The sequence below is a fragment of the Dipteris shenzhenensis genome, chromosome 6 (assembly GCF_047967505.1).
Source record: "Dipteris shenzhenensis isolate YYH24624 ecotype China chromosome 6, Dip_SZ_1.0, whole genome shotgun sequence".
NCBI lineage: Eukaryota > Viridiplantae > Streptophyta > Polypodiopsida > Gleicheniales > Dipteridaceae > Dipteris > Dipteris shenzhenensis.
Genome location: NC_141601.1, coordinates 59,300,908 through 59,326,118, shown reverse-complemented (window position 1 = coordinate 59,326,118; position 25,211 = coordinate 59,300,908).

Sequence of the window (25,211 nt, the reverse complement as noted above, 5' to 3'; positions counted from 1 at the left end):
TGTGAAAATTGTGATAAAAGACAACCTTGTGTTTCAAAAGACAAACGCGTGGATGTGAAAAGACAAATGTATGCTAAAAGCAAAACTTGTAGAAACTTGAATTTTAAAATTTTCTTTGTTTTTGAATTTAAAATGAGTTTCACTTTCATTTTTAATTTACTAGTTTAATTTAGACTATAATGCATTTTGTTTTGGAATATAAAAAGTATAATTTTAATTTTATTACATTTTAAATTAAAATTTTAAAAGTAGTTTAACTTACATTCGTTATTATTACTTTAATTTATTTCTTTTTAGGGAGAATTAATATATTCTTCTAAGTAAATATTAAATTTTTAATTTTAAGTCTTGTTTTCTTTATTTTACGTTATTTTTTCATAAACTTTAAGTTAAAGTACTTTATAGTTTTTATTATTTAAATTCAAATTTATTAAGATTTTAACTTCTTATTAATGTGAATGTAGGTAAATATTAAATTTTTAATTTTAAGTCTTGCTTTCTTTATTTTACGTTATTTTTTCATAAACTTTAAGTTAAACTACTTTATAGTTTTTATTATTTAAATTAAAATTTATTAAGATTTTAACTTCTTATTAATGTGAATGTTCAATTCTTATGAGTTGTAAGTAAATTAGTTTTTGAAAATATAAATTTTATCTTTTTTAAAATGAGAAGAGGAAGGGAGAGAGAGAGAAGGGGGGGCCCGCTGCCGCAGCAGCGAGAGAGAATGGGGGGGAGAGAGAGAGAAAGGGGTGGGAGGATGGGAGTGGGAGAGGGAGTGGGAATGGGGAAGGTGAAAGAATGGACGTGGGCGTGGGAGTGAGAATGGGGAAGGTGGGGTGGGAGGATGGGGGCGACAGCGAGAGAGAAGGGGGGGGAGAGAAGGGGGGGAGAGAGAGAGAAAGGGGTGTGAGTTTAAAAAAGATACAATATAAATTTTATCTTTTTTAAACTCACAACCTGTGTATTAAAAAGAATAATGGAAAATAGATTATTTTTTGCTTTTAATTCGCAACCTAAGGATATTAAAAAGAACAATGGAAAAGAAATTATTTCTTGCTTTTCTTTGCTGCGACGGTTGGTGTAGTCTAGATTAGCATAGATTAGTTTGTCCTTAGAGGAGAGAACTCCAAAAAAACCAATCAAAGCCATGCTCAAAATTTCCCGACTAGTTCCTAATCGGAGTCAGTCCATTCGTTCACATTCGGTTTCACAGTCACAACAACCCTACCATTTAAGCAACGATTAAGGTTTTTAAACTTTCAAGATGATTGAAAGTTGTATCAGTGGACATGACAGATTACAGTTGTGGAAGTTGACAGAGCATTTTACACTTATATCAGTTGCGGGAGTTGATAGAGCATTTTGCACTTATATATGACAGACTTCAAATTTGTATTCAGAGATCATTGTAAATCCTTATTTTTTTTCACATTTATGCTCTAAGCCTTGTAAAGCCTTTTAGGCTATTCCCAAAGCATTTATGCTCTAAGCCTTGTAAAGCCTTTTAGGCTATTCCCAAAGCATGAAATTGATACTTATATGATTGGGAAGAATAAAAACTTGAGGTGTATTAATGGGACTCATTGTACTTTTGATTTTTCAAAGTAATTGTAGTTTGTCAAAGTACTTAAAATTTGTGTTGTGCTTGAATACAGGATGGATCTTGAGGCTACAGCATTTGTCAATGGTATGACACTGAAATACAATGGAAGAATTTATGCCCCAAAGGACTTCACAAACTGGACAGTTGTTGACACAACAAAGAAAGCATGGTTCTTGGTCTTAAGTAAAGGAAATCTCATTCTAGTGATGACAAAGAGAGAGTTGGAAAAAGATGAGTGCGCATCAAATATATCTTTCTCAAAGTAATACAAATGAGAGAGGAAGTGGAGTGGATGAGACAGAACACATTGTAGCAATGGATGAGGGTCTTGTACACGTGGATGCTTACAAGGGATCTACATCTGAGACAGGAATTGAATTGGTGGAGACCGGACATGCACATGCATCTCAGACAGAAATTGAATTGAGTGAGACACGACATGCATCAGATAAGACAGGACATGCACACACATCTCTTGTTCATGGTATTACTCACTTAGATGGTGTAACTCATGAAGTTGATGGAATAACAGAACAAGTGAAGCCCTTAAGTATACCTGAAGTTGAGGCAATAGAAGAAGAAGTAGGGCGATCTAAAGCAGTTCACATTGAGCCCCTAAAAAATAAACCTCGACGTCAAATGCAAAAGGCAAGTACTTCACGAGCTACAGTTCCAAGTCCTATAACTGGAAAAAGAGGTCGTTCATATACAAAGAAAGGACAAAGAAGAGAAGAGGAAGAACATGAAGAGGATGTGGAGGGTCTTGAAATGGAGTCAGATCTAGAAGCAGAAATGTTATCAATGAAGAACCTAAATCTTTGCTTGAATGAGGCTGTGACAGATGAGGATCCAGGATATATATGGGGCTAGAAGACTCAAGCTATACATGCTTCAACAGTGGTCAAAGCAAGTGTCTTCACCAACAGCAGGACCTTAGATACAGCCTATGCTGAAAAGATTTTTCAGGCTTTGATTGATGGAAAAAAACCAGTTGTTTCTAATTTGGTACTCCATCCAAGAACATTTTGGCCAGTCATGGGAGATTATAGTCAATCCATCAATTTCTCTCAGCCTATAGATTTTGAGATGCAATTCACTAAGTTCCTCGGAAAACAAGTTCCCTCACTTCAAGAAGGACAGAGTTCAGTGAATGATCCAGAACGACATATAAGGGATGCCAAGAGAAATTTCTTAGCTCATTGTACATTTGAGGCAATAGATGGTCAGCACTATGCCTATGCTTGTAATGAGCGCTCTAGAGATGCATACAAGAAAGGAGAAATTACTTATCAAACCTTTGCGAGTGTGCCTCAATTTCACTACTATTCTGCATGCATCTGTATCTTCAAGAACGAGAAAAAATATTTGATTGAGTCGGAAAGACTTAACCATGACATTTATGCACTACGAAAAATCACCTCCACTTCAGAGATGTTGCTCAAAGCTAGGACCATATGGAAAACTTTTAATTCTCCTTTGACTACTCTCAAAAGAACTGCAACTAAAGTGGAAGCGGATAATCTTGTTGACTTCTACACATGCTTGAGTGCCATTGTACCAAGGGGAAAGCAGGAAAGAGCAGAGGTGATTACAAGCTTCAAGACAGTAAGGGATAGGTATCAAGACTACACAAGCATACTTTTCCGTAGTGATGAAGTTTTTCATCAGATCAAAGACGTGTGTCTTGCATGTGAGAAAGGAGATGTTACATATGAGACTCCATCATTGATTAAAGAGAAGGCAAAGAAGATTGAGAAAAAAGAGATGACAGCTCGGATGTGGAGGCCTTTGAGAAACCTACCAGACAAATACGCAAGTCTTGCTACAGAGAAATTAATGTCCAAAGAATGGTTTTTTGGCAAAAAGGATAAAGATCATTGCATGGAAGATTGCATCATCCAACAGGTCAAGCGTGATGCAGTAAAGAGTGCAATTGAATATTTATTGGGAGAAAAAAATATTCCAATTAGCCAATGTAAAATTGATCATAACATTGTGAGGCAGATGGCATCAGCTTTACCGTCAGCTAAACAGAAGGCTTGGGCGCATAAATGGGTGAAGGTAGAAGATGATGGATCTGAAATTACTTCCTCTATGAGAAGTGACATTCCGGAAAATGTGTATGCATATGCACAAAAAGTCATCAATAACCACACTCTCAGAAAAGAAAAAACTTTGAACAAGGGCTTTTATTTCATACATGAAATCATTTCAGAGTCTGGAAAGAGTGTTGAGTGCAAGGGAGTTTCATTGAGTGATTTTTTGTCCGACGACACTGCTTGGGAGAGACCTCAGCTTTTCTTTGTCTATGAAATATCACCGGATGACATCCGTCAACTCCTTGACAGAATATTACATACCACTATTGGTAGAGTGGGACAATGTAATATAGTCATATTTGCTGATAAATATGACAAGGAACAAATGTCTGCTACCCTAGAAAAACAATATGGCAATGAGCTCAAGATTTACAATGGGATATACTCAAGAAAAAGGGACAAGAGAGAATGCGGTCTCAAGATACAGAGTCTAGAAACCTTTTTCTTGTGCATGAAGAGCCCTTACAATGATCACTCCTTACAAAACAATATAAGAGGGAATGCAAAGAGATTGCAACTACTGCTGGAAGAGCATGAAGCTCCAAGTCCCCTCCATCGCAACGCAAATCACTATGAAAGGCTAGCAAAAAGTGCTGATCTTTTAATTAGTATGATGGAATTTTTGCTACCGTCCGGATGGGAAGTCACATTGTGCCGAATGGGACATCTGTTTGAAGCTCTTATCAGAAAAGGACACAATGTAAATATTATTGAGAGCCCTGCTTGCTTGGAATACCTTGATACCGTGGCTTCTCTCACAATAAAGTTTGATAAGAAAGGTCCGATCTCACATGAAGAGGATGACATAGAGATGATCATGTATGATGAGAGCAAGAAAGATGATGAAAATGATCAAAGCTCTGGATATAATAGTGAGGACACCAGTGATAGCAAGGAAGCAGAAGAAGATGGATATGACACTGACCTTGCCTCTGAAGGTTACATAAAAAGACCACGAAGATATGTAGAGGTATGAAGACTTATGTTTAATTTTCTTTATTCATTTAAAGGTCTTTTTAAATTTATAATTTTAATTTAAAATTTTGAATCTCATAATTATTTTATCCTTTTATAGGAGAAGGGAGAGGAGGAGGACGAGGAGGACATAGCTGGAGCAGAGAATATAGAAAGCTCATCTCAAGAAAGCAAAGCTGCTCTGGCTATCCATCGGATGACTCTACAAAATAATCATACATTGCAGCAAATGGAGAAGTCATTTCAAGTTAGGTTTCAAGTTCGAGAACAACCTCTTACTTTTATATTCGATGAAGAGGACATTTCAATCCTCATAAACTTCAAGAAAGAGGTCAATGACAAGGTTATAATAGCCATCCTCAGGTTTGACACAAACTTTTTACTGACTTTATGCTTTTGTATTTCCATTGGATCAAATGAACTAATATTCTTTTCTTTTTATTGCAGTATGGTTTTACAACAGCTTCCGCTATATATACAAAGATGTGCATATATGGTCGATCCTCTTGTTTCTAGTGTACTTAGCAATAAGTAGAAGACCATAGATGATGTTTTTAAGTGGTTGCAACCTATTGATTTGACTGCGGCGCGAGTTATCTTTACCGCATATCACGAGGAGTGAGTATAAATCCCTACCTAGCTTATCTCTTACAGTGTGGAGGATTATATCAAATAATAATTATTCTTAATTGATAATGCAGCTTGCATTGGAGCTTGGTAATTGTGGACATCTTAGCCAAGCAATGCTTCTTTGTCAATTCAATAGCATCTATCCATGGCAGTGTGTCAGAGTAAGTATAACCTACTTGTGTCATAATTATGTCAATGAGATGATGCATCCTATGCAATGCGCACATTCATTTATGTTTTCTATTTTGATGTGTAGATCTGCTCGAAAGTTGGTAAGTGCTATAGATGCACTTATGCAAATGGAGGGTGACTTGGAAGATCAAATAGAGTATGTAACATGCCCTGCAGCGAAGCAGAATGATGACCACAGTTGTGGGTGGAGAGTTGGATATAACTGCATTTTGCTCCTTGCTCAAATTTTTAATTTGAGAGGCGGTGAAACCTCATTGTCCACATATACAGACTTGCATCTATATGCATTTATGTCATCTATCATTAAGGCATTTATTGATAACGTGGTGGAGCATCCAGAGGAAACATTGGTTGCTACGCCCATAAGTTGTCCTGATGCAACCGCTGTATTGGACGAAATGGGGAGCTCTTCTGAGGTTAAGGTCATCATTAGCAAGCAACCTCGTGTTTTGACTTTTGGTAGCGAGGAAGTTACAATCCTGTCCGACCCTTTGAAAGAGGCTAATGACAAAGTCATGATGGCCATCCTCAGGTTTGATATGAACATCTCTTGACTTGATACTTCAATCATTTGATTCAATCTGCTTCTAACATTTGTTTATTTATTGCTGCAGTACGGTTATATCTCATTTTCCTAGATCAGTACAGAATCACGTCTGTATGCTCGATTCTCTTCTTTCAGCTGTACTTAGTGATACCAAGAAGACAGTAGATGATGTTTGTTCAATTCTACAACCTTTAGACTTGGATGGCATACTACTTGTCTTTATGCCATACTATGAGAAGTAAGTATGGTCTCAATCTTTCTTTTACTCTCTTATTTATAATATTGTGTCAATTAATACTTAATATTGTGATAAATCTTATCGCTCTTTATTGGTGATGTAGTTCACATTGGAGCCTGATAGTATGGGACCTTGATGACAACCATTGTTGGTTTGTCAACTCAATTACAGGCTTTCACGGGGTGTTCAGGTAAGTGTTCTTTTATCATATCATTATGAACATGCATCTTACTATTTACTACACAAATTCACTTTGTCATATGTCATGATGGACAGGTCTGCAAACAAGTTAGTTTCTGCGATTATGAAAATCAGGGAGCATCAAGACCAACCAAATTTCCAGACACGCCTCGTAGTGGAGCAAAAAGACATGTTTAGTAGTGGGTGGAGAATTGCCTACAACTTCATGTTGTATCTCAATGAAATTTTTGAACATGTCTCCGTAGAAGCATATACCAAGCTCGAGCTACAAGATTTTGTGGCTAAGACTGTTCACTATCTAACTACTATCATTGGGAAACAACATGATGGACTCAATGAAGAACCTAAGGGAGCCAAAGAAAAAGAAGAGACAATTCAGTCTCCTTCTGTATCACAGCCTCAAGTAGAAGCATTACAGTCTACACTTGAATAAGAGACTCAATGCATTCTTCCTATACAAGAAGTGGAGACTCAATGTGCATCTACAACATCACATCTTGTAAAGGAGGAAGAGATTAAGTCTATCCCGATTGCACCAGAAGTAGAATCTCAATGTACACCATCCACACAAGTAGAGACTCAATGTACTCTTAGAGAATCACAGCTTCAAGAGGACTCATCAGGCTCTATTCAGTTGTAAAACATGTAGAAAGAAACATGAGTCCTTGAAGATTTTTATCTTGTTTGTATTGATTAATGATAGTGTTTTTAAAACTTATGTTAAATGTTGCAATACATTAGGATATTTTATGATATTTATTCATTACAATACATTAGGTTTTACTTTTTTGAAAGTCTAATTTATTATGTACAATAAATATCTTATGATGAGAATCTAATAATTATATCATTCTTATGTTCCATCTTTTTATTTTATAGATTTCAATGTACTCAAAATCTATCATTTATTATGTACAGCAAGTCTAACTTATATTATATTAAAAGAATTCATTCTTATGTTCCATCACTTTATTTTATAGATTTCAATGTACTCAAAATCTATCATTTATTATGTACAGCAAGTCTAACTTATATTATATTAAAATAATATCTCATGATGAGATTCTATTAATTACTAACTTATATTATATTAAAAGAATATCTCATGATGAGATTCTATTAATTATATCATTCTTGTGTTCCATCATTTTATTTTATAGATTTCAATGTACTATCACTATCTTATATGTCTCAAATGTCTCCCATTACGGTCTTGCATCCCATCATTTTATTTTATAATGTCTCGCATTACGATCTTACATCTAGTCATCTCGCATTATGGTCTTGCATCTGTAGTTCTATAAATTCCCTAGTAGTCGTTCATCTTCTATATCTCACCCGCAGCAGACACTTCTTCCACTTTGCTCTTCTTACCTTACTCCTCTCCTCAAGCTTGCTCCTTCCATCTTGCCCGCAGCCTTGCCTCCTCTTCTTAAGCATACTCCTTTCATCTTGCCTTACCTCCTCTTGTTACCTTCCTCACTCTCGTTACGTTCCTCACCTCGTTCGTCTTCTATATCTTTCCTCACTCTCGTTACCTTCCTCACCTCGTTCGTCTTCTATATCTCACCCGCAGCAAAAACTTCTTCCACTTTACTCTTCTTACCTTACTCCTCTCCACACTTCTTCCACTTTACTCTTATTACCTTACTCCTCTCCTCAAGCTTGCTCCTTCCATCTTGCCCGCAACCTTACCTCCTCTTCTCAAGCATACTCCTTTCATCTTGCAGCCATTATGGATCTTTTTAAGGTAATCGATTCTGTCGAGCAAGCCATTAGCAGCCTCAAAGAATGGATTGCCGAGAACCAAGGAAAGAGAGAGGAGAGAAAGCAAAATCCAGCTCCATTAACCCAGTACGAGAAGGATGACTTTGCTTGTCAGAAGGGCTTAGAGAAGGAAGAGGAAAGAAAAATAAGTATGGCTACTACTGAAATAGATAAATTGCAGTCATATAGGAGAGAGTTGATAGACTTTCAAAGTGAGATATCTTCGCGTGTGGCTCGTTATGGAAGATTTTCCCCCGAGGAAGCGCAAGCCATTCGGAACAAACAAAGTGTTATGCAGGAGAAAATTCATCAATCCTTACTTCTCTTCTATAATTTTAACTACATCGATGAGGAAGAGATGAGCTCAGCTCTTGAATGGGTTGAATTTAGGCTAAGGACTTGAAAATAGAAAATTCATCAAATTGAATGGCTGTAGTCTTGAAAATCTCAGGCTTAACTTTTGAAGGTGTTTATTAACACCATTAAATATCAAGAGAGTTTACAACAACCGAATCTTATTTTTTCATGTAACTTATGTAGTCTTGAAAATCTCAGGCTTAACTTTTGAAGGTGTTTATTAACACCATTAAATATTAAGAGAGTTTACAACAACCGAATCTTATTTTTTCATGTAACTTATGTAGGCTACGTTAAATTTTATAATTTTAGTTTCATGTCCTTAAAAAATATATTAAAAAATGCTTGTTTTTATGTTTTTATATGTGCTTTGAAGATTGGGTTTTTCTTAAATTTTATCTGAAAACTAGTCCAAAAGTATATGTAAAAATGAATTTGTACATTGACAAGTCCAAAATTAATGAAATAAGTGTTCTACCTACTAGCATTTCACGTAGTGCATCGAAGGACGTGAAAGATTGTATTTATAAGATGGGTGAGCTTGTGAGGTACTTTACATGATACAAAATATGATTCGTATCAATGCTCCATGCAAGGTGTTCATATTGCTAATATGGTGTACTTTTTCATTGATAGGTATGTGAGCTCAAAGGAAATAGATCCCACCATGCTTGAGAATGCTTGAGTTATGTTAGTGGAGGTGGTTTGTTTCGTGGAGGAGACATTTCCACGTTCTATTCTCACAAACCAACTACATCTTATAGTGCATTTGGTGGATGAGATTACTATATGCGGTACTATACATGCACGATGGTTGTGCTTCCTCGAGTGCTTCATGAAGACCTTGAAGGGCTTCGTGAGACAAAATGCAAGACCTGAAGGTAGCATGGCCGAGGGTTGGTTGGTACAAGAGTCACTTGTATATATTTCTGAGTTTCTTGTTGATGTGGATAGCTCTCTCCCACGACTATGGAGAGATGATGAAGACCTAAGGATGACCTCTATTGTGCCTCAAGGGAAAGGACACAACAAAGTAATAGACACGGAGTTGCATAATAGTATCAACCTCTATTGCATGCTTAATAGTGATGTGATGAAAAGATGGGTGACAAGATACGAGGATGCAAAGGCAAGAAGACAAGAAGAAAGGGCCCTCTTTCGTACACACCATGGATCTCGTGTGCCATACCCTCAGTATCTAAGAGCACTTCCAAGGGTTATTCATGTGGATTGGCTACTTGATGAAATGGAGAAAGCAGAGAAAGACGAGGGGATGCATATCACAATGGAAGAATGGGAGTATGCTAGGGGATGCATGAGCAAGGTCGGTATATAGAATGTTATGCATAAGTTAGGAGCTTTCAATAATTTAGATTGCTTATTTAATTGATTTTTTCTTGGTGTAGTGCACTATATTCAATGCTATATGGTGTGAGGGCAGGCATTTTTGAACACAACGGATTGATGATAAGAGAAATACACAAGATTGCGGCGTCATTGCTAGCTTTGAGGGAGCCAATGGAGCCATGGATAATTATTGTGGCATAATCCAAGATATTATTAAGCTTGACTTTCGACGCTTCTTTGTGTATGTTTTGGATGTAAAGTGGTTTAAGGATGTGGTGGAAACAGGCCCTAATGCAACAATCAAACGCCATGCAAGTGGCTTTGTAACTATTGACTCCACAAAGTTTTGGCAAAGTAGGAAGGACACACTAGTACTACCGCAACAATGTGAACAGGTACTGTGCACACATATAAAAATACTCGCTTTTAAATATTTGATGCAAGGAAAATAACATGATTGTATTTGTGTTTGAATTAGGTTGTCTATCAACCAATGGTGAATAATAATAGATGGTGGCATGTCATACCTATTATGCCACGTTCCAAAGTGATGTATAGTACATTTACTAATATGGAGCGTATGGAGGATGATCATGGCCATGGACGTGATGATGACCGTGATACAAGAGAGGAGGATGATCATGAGATAGGAGATATAGATATTGAGGCCATTACCCGTGAGGACGAGCCTACCATTGGTGATGCTAATTTCGATGAGCACATGAGTAGCACAAGTAGTAGTGGGTTGAATGTATTTGTAGATCTAAACACTTGTTTGGATTTTGAAGTAGATAGTTTGGCAAGGGTTGATCTCATTGAGGATGAGATTGAATCGTAGCCCATCATTGATATTGGCAAAACTATTTTACATATTGTCTCATTCTCCTCATCTCACTTAATTCTTGTATATGTGGGCTTGCAAAAAAGCATTGATGTTTTGGTTAAAATTATGTGCTTTGGTAATCATGGGCAATGTTTGGAAAGCAATGATGTACACCAAAATCTCACTTTCTGTATTCTCTGTTTTGTGTCTAAATACGCATCTAATTCCCAATGTAAACATGCTAATAGACGCGCTAATACACGTGCAAATAGATGCGTTGATAAATGCAATGTTAGATGGGCCCATATTTTCTCAGTGTAGACGCACAAATAGATGTGTTAATACACGCGCAAATAGACGAGCTGTTAGACGCGCTATTGCGCCTGTAATTTCTCTATTCAAGGAACACCTATAGATGGGCCCGCTATTTTGCGCGTCTATCAAGTGCGTCTATAGTTGCTCTATGTTGTTGTGCATGTTGGAAAATCGAGGATAGAATCACTCACACCTCACTCCCTATCTAGCTCATACAACACTCAAAAAACTGAAAGAGAGATAGGACAGAAACTCAGATATATTCCTCTATAAAAGTGGGCAAACAAAAGCTCAAGGATGAGCGTGTACAAACAGCTCCGAGATGCTGTCAATGGCTGAGCCTCTTCCTCTCTCTTTGCGCACTTGCCTATGTGCAAGGCTGTCTGTGCAAGTGATGAGGAATGAGGGGGGAATGGTTGCTTTTTATAGGAGGGGCTAGGCCCCCTCAACCTAGTCGAGCTCCTTGCTCTAGACACCGACCTATAGGGCCCAACGGACCAGGCTAGGTCAGCCCTTTCCTAGTTGATTTGGTTGGCTTGGGCTAGCCCTATATAAGGGCCCATGTGCCCAACACATGGGCTACTACTGCAGTCCCCAATGCTACCCGTACGCTACTCCAAGAGGCGCCTAGGATATCGCATCTTCAACTGCTTACTATGCGGGTTTCATGTCAGGTAGGTGTGCTGCCTTTTTTCATTCCCCTACCCCCTATGGTCTTCTTCCCCCTTGCACAGGTGGGGCACTGACCTTCTAACAAGTGGATGTATAAAGTGTTTGTATAACTATTCTATTTTAATATTTAAATATAGCGAATATTAACACTAAGATGGTGTATAGCTAAACCATCTTCGTGAGCGAACACTTATCTTCTCATGTGTCCCCCTAGGATCTCTATGCAAGTGGGTGTGTAAAGTATGTGGGTTAATTATCCTCTCATGCCATTTCTAGTTTCAAGCAATATTTGTTTTGAAAGATATGAAAATATAACTAATAGAGATATGACTACTCTACACATCAAGTGGTTGGATATTTATTTATTTTGACTTGTTCAAAGCATTAATTGTTTAAGCTTTGTTTCTGGAGAGTCGCGGGCTGTCATGCAATGCGTTGAGATTAAGATTACATATTACAATCCTTTCAAATTTCTAAAGACTCTATTCTCACTCCAAGGCCCTCAATCCTTTGTGAACAAAGAAGATTCTTAGCATGCAAATGAATGTCAAAGGAGTGCCTGCCTTTGCCGTGCCGGCAGCCGCTCCCTGCCCGACAGATCCCCACAAAATATCGATATCTAACTATACTGGACAGGGACGACCGATTTTGACTTGTCGCGGACAGGTATGGGCGGAGGATGCGAGTGCGACGTCTGGAATCAAAGGTTAGGAAGAGACAGGCAAGCGTCGCAATAAAACAACACAGTTTCATCCAACTAATTCACACTCTCTAAGTCTAAACGCCTATGGATGGTATGCTCCACCTGATTCCCTGCCTTCCTCAATGGGTTTTTGCGGCCCTGTTTTGCGCGATCGTACTTGCTGGCGTGCTGTTTGCTTATATGTGTTTCCCGATCGCGATTTCGGCAATGAGGCGCATTCCATGTCCTCCCCATGGAATCCCTGGTCTCGGCAGCTCGGGGGCGAAGTTTTTGTGAAGCTCGCACGAGAGTATGGATGTATGTACAGGTACGCAAGTTCTCGTTGATATAAATATAAATATTTCAGCTGGGTTGATTATCTGACTGCCCTAATTGTACGCCAGATTCCACATGGGACGCAAGCAGCTTGTCATCACCATGGATGCAGAGTTGCGCAGAGAGTTGTGCATCAAGCAGTTCAAGATTGCGCCTGATCGGAGCCCTCCGAAAAGGAAACGAGAGGGCATCGACAGTCGGATTGATTTACTATCCTTGCTTCTAAACGCAGAGAAGACTTCCCCGCATCTTCTTACAGACGATTACCTAGGCGGACTCACTATGGAGATACTGTTGGCTGGGCCTGAGACGACAATCTCTCGTGCGCTCTCTATTTGATCTCTTGCCATCCGAAGGTTGAGAGGAAACTACTGAAGGTTGAGAGGACCGCACGATTACACCCCTACTCACGAGGAGCTAGACCAATTCCCATATGCGGACCAAGTTGATTCAGTACCCAGCGTGCAAATCGGAATTTAAACATTACCGCCAATGTTCTTGTTCCAATTCTGTGCAATTCCTGATTTGTTGCACCCGCCGTTGCCAGTAGTCGCTCGCGGATGACAGGAAGATCATATGGAGCATTTGGCTACGAGATCATATCAATCATGCAGCAAGCAGTGCAATTAGAGGAGCTCGCTCGGATATGGATTCGGATATGGATTCGCTCGTAGACGAGGATTATAAAATGACGACTCCAGGGAAGAATAAAAATGATGGATTATTATGAGTCTAAATACAAATGATGGATTATTATGAGTCTAAATATTATTTTGTCAACTGTCAATTGCTCTTTATGCAATGATATATATTTTTCTTTTGATATTTAATGAGACTAGAATTCATACCTTATAGCTTTAAATCGTATACCTAAGCAGAGAAGTAATTGAATTACAAGGAAAGGGGAGAGAGAGAGAGAGAGAGAGAAAGAAGAGGCACTCTAGGCAGGGATTTGCAGCGGTATTAAAATGTGAGTTTTAAAACGTTGTAGTAAAATGTTTTGAAAGTTTTTCAATTAAGCTTGGGACGTTTTAAAATGGTCTAGTAGCGAATTTTAACCGAGACCGGCTCTAGTCGATTATCGAGCGATAAATCCATACACCGGTCATTAAGATATTATACCACTCGGTGTTATGTACACCGGGCGGTGTTCCACTACACCGAGCGGTATAATTTAATACACCAAGCGATCTGTAGCTACACCGTTCGGTGTTGTTAATGATAGCGCCACCCTCGTAAGTTCAAAACAGTATTTGGTGCCGGTGGTGGGCTTGCTTTTGCTGGTTGGAATCCACTCGCACTTAGATACTAAGTTTTGTTAGTTCTTGTAAGTTCAAAACAGTATCTGGTGCCGATGGTAGGCTCGCTTTTGTCGGTTGGAATCTAGTCGCACTTAGATACTAATTGGATAATTAGCATTTACATACTATTGGGTAAAGAGTAAGTTAGTTGCATGTGACATTGTACGTGGCTTTGGAAAAATAGATAATTTTGATTTTTTGCATGAATTATTTAAGTTTGTTAGTTGCATGTCCTCGGATTTTAGTTTAGTTACATAACTTAAGACTTCAATCTAGTTGCATGAAATATTGTAGATACTACCAAGCTTTGGAAAAATGGAATAGTAAACATTACACGATGCATGAAATGATTTACTTTTGAAAAAGTTTATGTTTGTGTGTATGTTTTTCTTAATTTTAGCATATGTATTTATTTATGGCCATGTAACTATAGCTTGTAACTATATTCTTTTTTAAAAGTCAATGAGCCAGTTGGAGGTTCGCTTAAGACGACCTCGAACAACTCGTTCGTTGATGAATAATATTATACCATGTGCCGGTTGGAAGTTTGCTTAGGCCAATCTAGAACATCTTGTATGTGGTTAACATTTATACACAACAAGACAAAGCACCCACAGGCGTGTCTATCTATACGTCTAAAAGTGCTTCTATCTACGCATCTATCAACGTGTTTAAAGTACGTTTTAGACATGCCTATAGATGCGCTCCACAATATAGATGCAGTGTTAGATGCGCTTTTAGACACTCCATAGAGTTTTGACATTTCCAACTCATGCAAGAACAAATTTTTTGGGTTGTTTATATGTAGGATGTCTTCATCTTCAACAAGTAGCTCCAATGAGGATGAATCCCTCCATATCCACCATCGCGAAATGTGGTTGGAGCAAAAAATCAAATGTATGTGTGATCGATGTCGAGGAAACATGTATCGTGCACGCAGAATCACACTCAATCACATCTCTAAGTATGGAGAATGGGATGCGACCGTAAACATGGTAAGTGTTGAAGAGTTAAGGTTGATTGAGATACCTATGGATGTTCATGTGTTTGAGTTATGATCTTGTTTTAATTTGATACAGGATGCAGTGCCACACTCGCATATGTTGCCCTATGCTCGTCATGAGGAGGTGAAGCATCGGCGATATGAGGTGGGATCTTCAAGAGGGACCATTACAGATGCATGGAGTGATGGTGATAGTAACCCTCCACCATTACCTCATGAGGCCGTGGAGGAGGAGGTGTTTGATGATATGGTGCTGGATTTATATGTCCATCAAGCCTCAGGTAGCGATGGCAGCATGGAGCAAGGCGATCTTTTTAGCACAGCATCGACTCCACTGTTTGAGGGGTGCACATTCTCTATACATGTTCCACATGCCTCCCTTGAGTTACTAAACTTGCAAACCAAGAGCAATGCAAGTTTAAATGCATTAATCAAGTAAGCTTTAAAGTCTATTTTGCAAACATGGTGAATTATGCTAGTGGGTCAATTACTCGAATGCTTTTTCTCATTTATGGTCTTCACGTGCAGGCTATTGTGTAAAATACTTCCATGGGAGAATAAATTACCAACCTCAAGAGATATGGCAAGGCAACATGTGACCTCTCTTGGAGGATTAGATTACAAGCGCATCCATGCATGCGTCAACAATTGCGTTCTATTTCGCGGACCACATAAGGATGCAAGAGAGTGTCCTACTTGTGGAGAGGCAAGATATAGAGCAGATCTCAAAACTTTGGATGTGCCTCGTAAGGTTCTGCAACATTTTTTCATAATCCCTCGAGTGCAAATCCATTGCAGAGCTCATGTCATGGCATTCCTCCCATCGATCAACCGATGGCAAGTGGAGAACTCCCGCAGACACTCCTACGTGGAAGCATATTGAAGACACATGGCCAAGCTTCAAGGAAGAACCTAGGAGCTTGAGACTTGGATTGGGTATGGATGGTGTGAACCCATTTGGTCTCAGAAGCACTTCTTATAGTGTGTGGCCAGTGATATTGGTGAATTATAATCTTCCACCCTCTATGGCGATTAAGAAAAGACATGTTATGTTATCCCTTCTAATCCCAGGGAAACATAAAGTCAAAAATTTGGATGTTTATTTGGAGCCTTTAATTGACAAGCTAGAGATACTTTGGAGAGCTATCGAGGTGCATGATGTGAGCAGGCCTCCCTCATCACTCACGAGACTTCAACTGCAAAGCAGTCTTGATGTGGACGATGCTGACTTCCCAGGCTATGGCAAGTGTTCAGGTAAGCATTGCACTTTTAATTATCAGTAGGTAATCGATGTGGCACCCTAAACCCACCTTCAACTCTTAATTGCGTCTATTGTTTAGGTCTCACTACATCGAGTTACCATGCATGTCCTGTTTGTGGTCCTTCGCTAGTTGCCTCACAGGCAAACGCATTGAATAAGTTCATCTATGAGAATCACCATCGATTTCTCCCACCTGATCATCCCGGATATGTCGCCCATTGGAATGAAGTCCCCCCACAGTCATTCACTGCGGGAGATTGGATGAGAATTTAGGACGGATCCACAACAACACAAAGCAACTATAGACACATTTGATAGACGCGCAAAATAGCAGGTGCATCTATAGGCGCTACTAGAATAGCAAAAATACGGGTGCATTTATTTGTGTGTCTACTAGCGTGTCTATTAGCGCATCGGCACTATGACTTAGACGCAGATTTAGATGCAAAATAGAGAATACAGAAAGTGAAATTTTGGTGCACGCTGATAAATGTACATCATTGCTTTCCTAACAATGCCCATGATTACCAAAGCATGTAATTTCAACAAAAATATCAATGCTTTTTGGCAAACTCATCACATATACAAAAATAAAGTGAGGTGAGGTGAATGAGACAATATGTAAAATAGTTTTGTCAATATCAATGATGGGCTACAGTTCAATCTCATCCTCAATGAGATCAACCCTTGCCAAACTATCTACTTCAAAATCCAAACCAGTGTTGAGATCTACAAATACATTCAACCCACTACTACTTGTGCTACTCATGTGCTCATCAAAATCACCATCACCAATGGTAGGCTCGTCCTCACGAGTAATGGCCTCAATATCTGTATCTCCTATCTCATGTCATCCTCCTCTCTCATATCACGGTCATAATCACCTCCATGGCCATGATCATCCTCCATATGCTCCATATTAGTAAATGTACTATACATCACTTTCGAACATGGTGTAATAGGTATGACATGCCACCACCTATTATTATCCCACCATTGATTGATAGACAACCTAATTCAAACACAAATACAATCATGTTATTTTCCTTGCATCGAAGGTAACAAATATTTAAAAGTGAGTATTTTTATATGTACAATACATGTTCACATTGTTGCGGTAGTACTAGTGTGTCCTTCTTACTTTGCCAAAACTTTGTGGAGTCAATAGTTACAGATCTATGGTGTGTACGGAAGAGGGGCCTTTCTCCTTGTCTTCTTGCCTTTTCATCCTCGTATCTTGTCACCCATCTTTTCATCACATCACTATTAAGCATGCAATAGAGGTTGATATTATTAAGCAACTCCATGTCTATTACTTTGCTGCGTCCTTTCCCTTGAGGCACAATAGAGGTCATCCTTAGGTCTTCATCATCTCTCACAAAGCCGGAGCCCAAAGCCGAGCCCCTTCTCCCCCCCTACGGTCAAGAGGTCCTTCTGCTTCGCAAAGCCATCGGCGTACTCCCGTTCCATCGATAGTCACTAGTTCTCCAGCTATCAATGGCTAGCGTACTCCCATGCAATCGAGAGTCGCTTCTCCAGCCTCCTACGAGCGAACAGCGTACTAGCTCGACACGACAAGGCAGCAAGCATAGTAGCAGGGAGAGCGGTGGGGGATGCATGGTAGCTTGCTTGGGGGGGTAGTGGTGGGGACGAGGATGATTCAGATGATGTAGAGGTGCCAGAGGGTGATGGTACGATTTACTATTACATCACTCAGATAGGAGGCATCTTGATGGATGCACGGAGGAAGGACATCATGGCCTTCATGCGCTCTGTAATAGCTAACAACTACAGAGATTGCTTTATTCACTACTACAAAGACCATCCAAAAAAGTTGGCTGATGAGACCCTCGCTGCTGTTCACTCTAGATATCCCAATCCCCCCAATGTTCAGTTCACATATAAATGGGCCAAGTTATGATACTTGGCAATAAAAGATCTTCGCTTAAGAGGTAGGCACTAGCCGAGATTGCCAAGATCGAGGGAGGTCAACCACCAGCCCCACACCGCTTACAAGCATGAGTGGAAGAAAGCAATGAAGACAGTGAAGACAGAACCCCAGTCTACAGCACCTGGAGGCACGAAGGATCCAAATGGAGCAATATGGATGTGTGCATTTTGGAGCAAGGGGTGTTGAATCATGGGAGGCTCAATTTCTAAGTATCGATCTCAAATTATATTGTTTATGTAGTTTATTAGGAGGTCGTTTCTTTGTACTAACCCCCCCGCCAAGCGTGTCATCTTGTAGCTTGATAGTGTGAGTAGGTACCCTGCTCCTGTCGAGATAGCAGCCTACTGTTAGATATCAATGCTCCACTCTCATGTAACTACACGGGAACTAGCTAACTCTACTTGTAAGCCCCCCATATGAGGAGACCATAATGACATTGTCCATGCCCATGGGTAATCATTCCAATGAGTGAAACCTATAATTGCCATGTAGAATCAATGTCCTTGGACCTCACTCAAAGTCCTGGAATTGCCGTCTTTTTTTGGTCCATCTTATCATGGATTATGCATACATACTTTTTTGGATCCATCTTAGAGTACCTATGCCATGCATAGTAAAAGTTCCTGCGACTCTGTTGCTGTATCATATGCATCTTTCTCTCCTCCATCAATGAATTGCGCTCATCTTGACTTTTTGTGGTTGCCAATTGCGCCTTGATCGACTGCACAAGCTACATTTAGAGAATTCCCTTGTCTTAGCAAGGGCTACATTTTTGAAGTCTGATTTCCAAATCCTGCCAAATGTGGATGTGGATAGGATTTGATAACCACATTGATTAAGTGAAGTGTTAACCTCACACATGACATTTATCTTCTTATACACTTCAGGTATCACTTGTAACACCTATTTCATTAATTTTGGACTTTTTCTATTGTTTTTGGATGAAGCCCAAGAATCCTTCCCAAATGAAAAGTTTACCTTGTGAAAATATCCTTCCCAAATCAAAATTTTACTTTCTGAAAATATTCTTCCCAAATCAAAAGTTCACTTTGTGGCACTATCATATTCACATAAAAATATTGTTTTTTCAATCTATACCTTTGCACCAACATGCAAGAATTTGAAATAATCCTATATTAGAAATTCTAGCTATACCTAAGTTATTTGTTAATTTAATTATTTTTAATATTTTTCCTTGACATGATAAATTTATAAATCCATGAAAGGAGACTTAAATATTTCATGAAAATAACATTGTCACTCGCAATATGCACAAAATTTTTAAAACTTTTAATAAATAGAAAAAAGACATGATGCCATAAGACCCAAGTTTTGTATTGAACCAAAGACGTATAATAGCAATTATAGTTATTATTATATGATTACATTGAGAGACGTTGCTCTTAGCTAGAGTCTTTATATCCAAAATGATATAGATTGAACATATGTTTACAATTTAAATTGTTGCTCTTAAAGAGCCTCAATTCGTGCCATCTGCATAATTTGACTCCCCATTGTCTTATTGCTCAATGCTCGGGGGGGTCACTGATTATATGTAACCCTATCACGTGAGTTCAACAGAAGGATGTTTTTAATATCTAAATTTAACAAAAGTTAATTTACATAAGGGAGTATTTAAAACAATTTTCAAAAAAATTTACAGATTTGTATAGAAAAAGGGTACATTTTATTAATGAAAAATTTACAGATAAGGGATTTTAGAAACATGCCTTGAACGCACGTGATATAGAGGGTTTATACATAGTGACCCCCCCGAGGCTCAATGTCACGACAGTCCCTTACCAGGTGCCATCTGCATTAACTCCCACTTGTCTTGCCAAGCCTTGCCCCTTGGGTGCATTGACTCCCCATTGTCTTATTGCTCAATGTGATAGTCCCTTGCCAGGGGCCATCTGCATTAACTCCCTATTGTCTTGCCAAGCCTTGACCCTTGGGTGACATCCAGTGCAAAATACACGTGCCATCTGCATTAACTCCCACTTATCTTGCCAAGCCTTGCCCCTTGGGTGCATTGACTCCCCATTGTCTTATTGCTCAATGTGATAGTCCCTTGCCAGGTGCCATCTGCATTAACTCCCTATTGTCTTGCCAAGCCTTGACCCTTGGGTGACATCTAGTGCATATTTTGACTCTCATTTGACATAGGAGGTGATGACTCTGATTATAATTGTCTTGAATTGGCTTCTTGCCTAGTACCCAAATAAAATCCTTCGATGGACTTCAATACAAAGCTTTAATCATGGACATTCTTCATTTGCGCTGTCTCCTTCTACTTCCTCCATGGCGAGAATCCTTAAAAATTCGTGTATATGCAAAATATTTTGCTATGGTATTTTTATTTTTCCTTCTACCTCATATCCCATGCGCTTCTTTGATTTCTTTGCCCTTGAATGCCAAGACACTATGATTGTCTCCGTCGAAACTTAAGAGACCGCTTCATCATTTGGGACCCACTCCTTCATTATACAATTAGTATACAATGTGTTGTTATCCATATTCTCCTTCCTGCCCTTTGGCTCATACCATACCACTATAAATGTTGTAGCTCTCCCTTGGTCATCTCTTTGCACATCAACTACTTTTGCAACCCAAAACTTCACATTCTCATATTCATCATCCGATGGCCGAACCACAACAAAAAACAATCGACCTCTATATCTACTTGTGGCATAAACTCTCTCTTCTTCGGTCCACAATATGGACATGGGAGTAATGATACAAATTCATTTTCAAAGGCTGGAGCTGGGCGCAAATCGTTATGAACATTTGGCCAAAACATAATATTGCATTCTTCCTTGACATCCTTTGAGCCTCGCATTCTCTCAAGGTCCTTTATTAAATTTCGTGTCTTGTTAATTACAGTGGTAGTGTGTTCTCTCCAAGTAGGCTTTGAATCAGGATATCTCCGGAGCATTTCCTCTTTGTATGTAATAAATGCTTTTAATCCTTCTATTTCACAGTTAGACCTCTCATTGAATTCTTGTATAGGAGCCCATGTTGGATACCTTTCCTTCCTGGGAATTGAAGTTAAGAGACTGTAAGGTTCTTCAGGTTCCCATTTTGTATCATGAGAATACTATTGCCATTGCATTATGAGTTTTTCATCTTTTTAAAAAAAATGAAAGTAGTGTGGATTGGTATGACCTGTCAATGCATCACCACCCGTTTGTATGAAAGGTAGAATGAAGGTCTTCCAATCATACATTCTTTCGAGCCTCTCACATACTGTACTTTCCTTATGACCACCAACTTGCCTGCCACATCTTCTTACCAAGTCATCTATTGTCTCCACATCCTTGCATTTAAGCTCCCTTGAGACTGTGCTAAAAACCTGATCGATATCCTCATGTGTATGCCCAACATACAAAAATCCACATTCCACCTCATTGAAGATTTGATGAGCAACTAGCATGGAGCAGAATGCAAACATGAGTACATTCTTATTTTCTCGCCAGCAATTATCAGCTTGTATTCTCAAAGTCAGTGGTAGGCGACCTTTTTCTGCATGTACATTGCGAATTGCCTTCATAATAGATGTTACAACTTGATTACTATCATGTAGATGCAAGGAATCAATCCATATATCTGCAAAGAACTTAATTCCATGCACTAACACTCCACATAGATGTGTCTTTAGAAAGTGCTTTCCTTGTAATTTAGGTGGAGTGGCAACAAAACAAGGCAATATTGTTGTATTCTGATCCATGCCATCTACAATAAGGCACATGTAGTCATCGGGATGCGAAATAGCTTGCTCCTTCCAAAATGCATATTTTTTTCTGGAATGTCGAATAAGGTCATGATGAGATTTTCGGTTTTTTTGTATAATTCCCTTTGATTTGGACATGTTGCATGCTCAATCGCTCGCTTTAAATCATCACAGACATTGCACTTTGACATTTTTTGCCTCCTTGGGATTTTAACATATCCAAAGTTCTTCTTCCAACGAGTATACAAAGTATGAGAAGAAGCTACGGCATCCCCTCTTTGCCTTTGCTTTTCTGCAATAGAGTCAAATACTTCGAGCTTTGTCAAGCCCATTGGAAGGTGCATTTCAGTGATCGCATCACCCTTAGGGAGTTTGGTAGATATATGGGGTTGAGGTAAAGCATTTTCATGTATGAAGTCTTGCAAAATTGCTGCTGCCCTGACAGTTGAGATTCTTGATTTGGACCTTCCTCTATTACCGTGAATGCTAAATTTGTTGCCGCCCTTTGCCTTGGTGACTAAATTCCAATATGTAGCATGGGATAATCCAGTAATATTGCGATATGCCTTATTGCAAATCTTTTTTCCATTTACGAGAGGTTTTACCTTTTGTCTTGAACTTAGCCTTTTATTGCCATTCTGAAGAAAGCAAGAGAGACTTGTGAGAAGGTATTCATTTCTTTCGCTTCCTCTTCTTTGCCACACATGTCCTCTACATTCCCTTATGTCTGCAAGATCAATGAAGCACATACATCTTCGCTTGCAACATAGATATCCCAATGCATTTAACATGTTCTCCTCCTTCATTACTCTCTTCCTCTTTGGTTGCTTTTGTGGATCTGCTTGGATTCGCTTTCTCTTCATGCATATGTATGACCGTTTTCGTTCCTCGTGCACATTGTTATCTGTATTTATGCACTTCTTCTCCTCACATTTGTTTGTAACCAAGCATCCATGATTGGTCGTTGCATCCTTGGCCATATCACAATCAAAGTTAAATATTGAATAATCCTCTGTTGATCTCATCCTCGTTTTTAACATACTCTTAGGACCATTCAATGAATTCAATATTCTACGAGAGTATTGAGAACCTTGAAACTCTTCCACTCCTGAGAGAACATCACTCATTGGGACATCTTGCATGGCTTTCACAAATCCACAAGCTTGATTGACACCAGGTTTGTTAATATGCATGAACTCATCCACACTTGACAAGACATCGCAATTGAAACCTTTGCCCTTCTCACTGTGCAAGAATTCATCCACCCTAGATAAGGCTTCGCTTCTAAAATCATTTTGTTTCTCGGAACCAATGAACTCATCCACTCCAGATAAGATGTCACTTCTATAATTGAGTACATTGAAATCATCCACATTTGAAGTGATAGAGCCTCGCACATGGGCATGCTTTTTAGGTCCTTTGATATTGTAGTATACCTTGTCTTTATCATTGAAAACCACGTGCCTCTTTCTCATGTTTAAAAATTGCATGCTCCATCTCATATTCTTGCCTACCTCATAGTAGGGATCACATAAGGATGTTATGTTATCAACCATACCGTCATCAGTGACTTTTAGAATCCTCATCTATGCAAATGACCATTGCTCCACTTGTTCAAATCCCAATACTTCACCTTCTGCTACAGAGTCTTATTTGCAAATGATCTCATTTGTAAAATGTCCCCTATAGTAAAATCCAAGGTGGTGCACTTTGTATTCTTGATGATGTCTATTGCATAAGTCTCATATTTGTCCCATGCTATAAATGATTTGTTGGATGTATTGTAGGGCATAACATCTCCAAGTGTTTCCATATCTCCACATTTATACTTTAGCTCAACATGTGCGCTAAGAATCTTTGATACAGTAACTGCTACCTTATCTTTGCCAAGTCTTCGAAAGTGGCAAACTGGGATCACTATCATGGATTGTAGCAAACGCAACTACTTCTCTTTTGCTACATAAAATCACATCCATCCCTGGAACAAAATCTATAGCCATCTCCTTTGTGAGAGTCGTTTGCAAGCAAGCGCTGCAGTAGCAACAATTACATAAATATTAGTCTCTTTTTAATAATCTACTCATTTATTATAAATTTTAATTAGTACTTAATTTATTTGTGGGAGAAGTTATCCAATCAAGTACTCATCAGATGGACACGCCAAGTTGTCAATTCCACCTAGTTGAAGGTGCTTTGCATGGTCGATCGAGCATTAAATACCATTTTTGCCTTACTGTCATGCACATCCGTAAAAAAACATGCTGCTAGGTGTGTTATCCGATCAAGTACTTATGCGATGGGAATGCCACTTTGCATGTAAGTCAATTCCACCTAGTTGAAGGTGTTTGCAAAGTATTGTGCCCATCAGATATGCTTTGCATTGTCGATCAAGCATAAAACACCGTTTTTGCCTTAGTGTCATGCACAATCATAAAAGAACACGGTCCTAGGTGTGTTATTCAAACAAGTACTTATCGGATGGGGACTCCACTTTGCACGCAAGTCCGTTTCAACTAGGTTGAAATGCGTGCAAAGTATTGTCACCATCGGATATGCTTTGCATGGTCGATCGAGCATTAAATACCATTTTTGCCTTAGTGTCATGCACATCCGTAAAAAAACACGCTGCTAGGTGTGTTATCCGATCAAGTACTTATGCGATGGGAATGCCACTTTGCATATAAGTCAATTCCACCTAGTTGAAGGTGTGTGCAAAGTATTGTGCCCATCGGATATGCTTTGCATTGTCAATCAAGCATAAAACACTGCTTTTGCCTTAGTGTCATGCACAACCATATAAAAACACAGCCCTAGGTGTGTTATTCAAACAAGTACTTATCCGATGGGGGCTCCACTTTGCACGCAAGTCCGTTTCAACTACGTTGAGGTGCGTGCAAAGTATTGTCATCATCAAATATGCTTTGCATGGTCGATCACGCATTATACACCATTTTTTTCCTAGTGATATGCAAATCCGCAAAAAAACACGCCCTTAGGTGTGTTATCGGACCAAGTACTTATCGGATGGGTGTGCCTCTTTGAGAATATTTCAATACCACCTAGGTTAAGGCATAGGAAAACTGTTGTGCCCATCGGATATCCTTTGCATGGTCGATCGAGCATTAAATACAATTTCTGCTCTAGTGTCATGCACATCCGTAAAAAAACACGCTGCTAG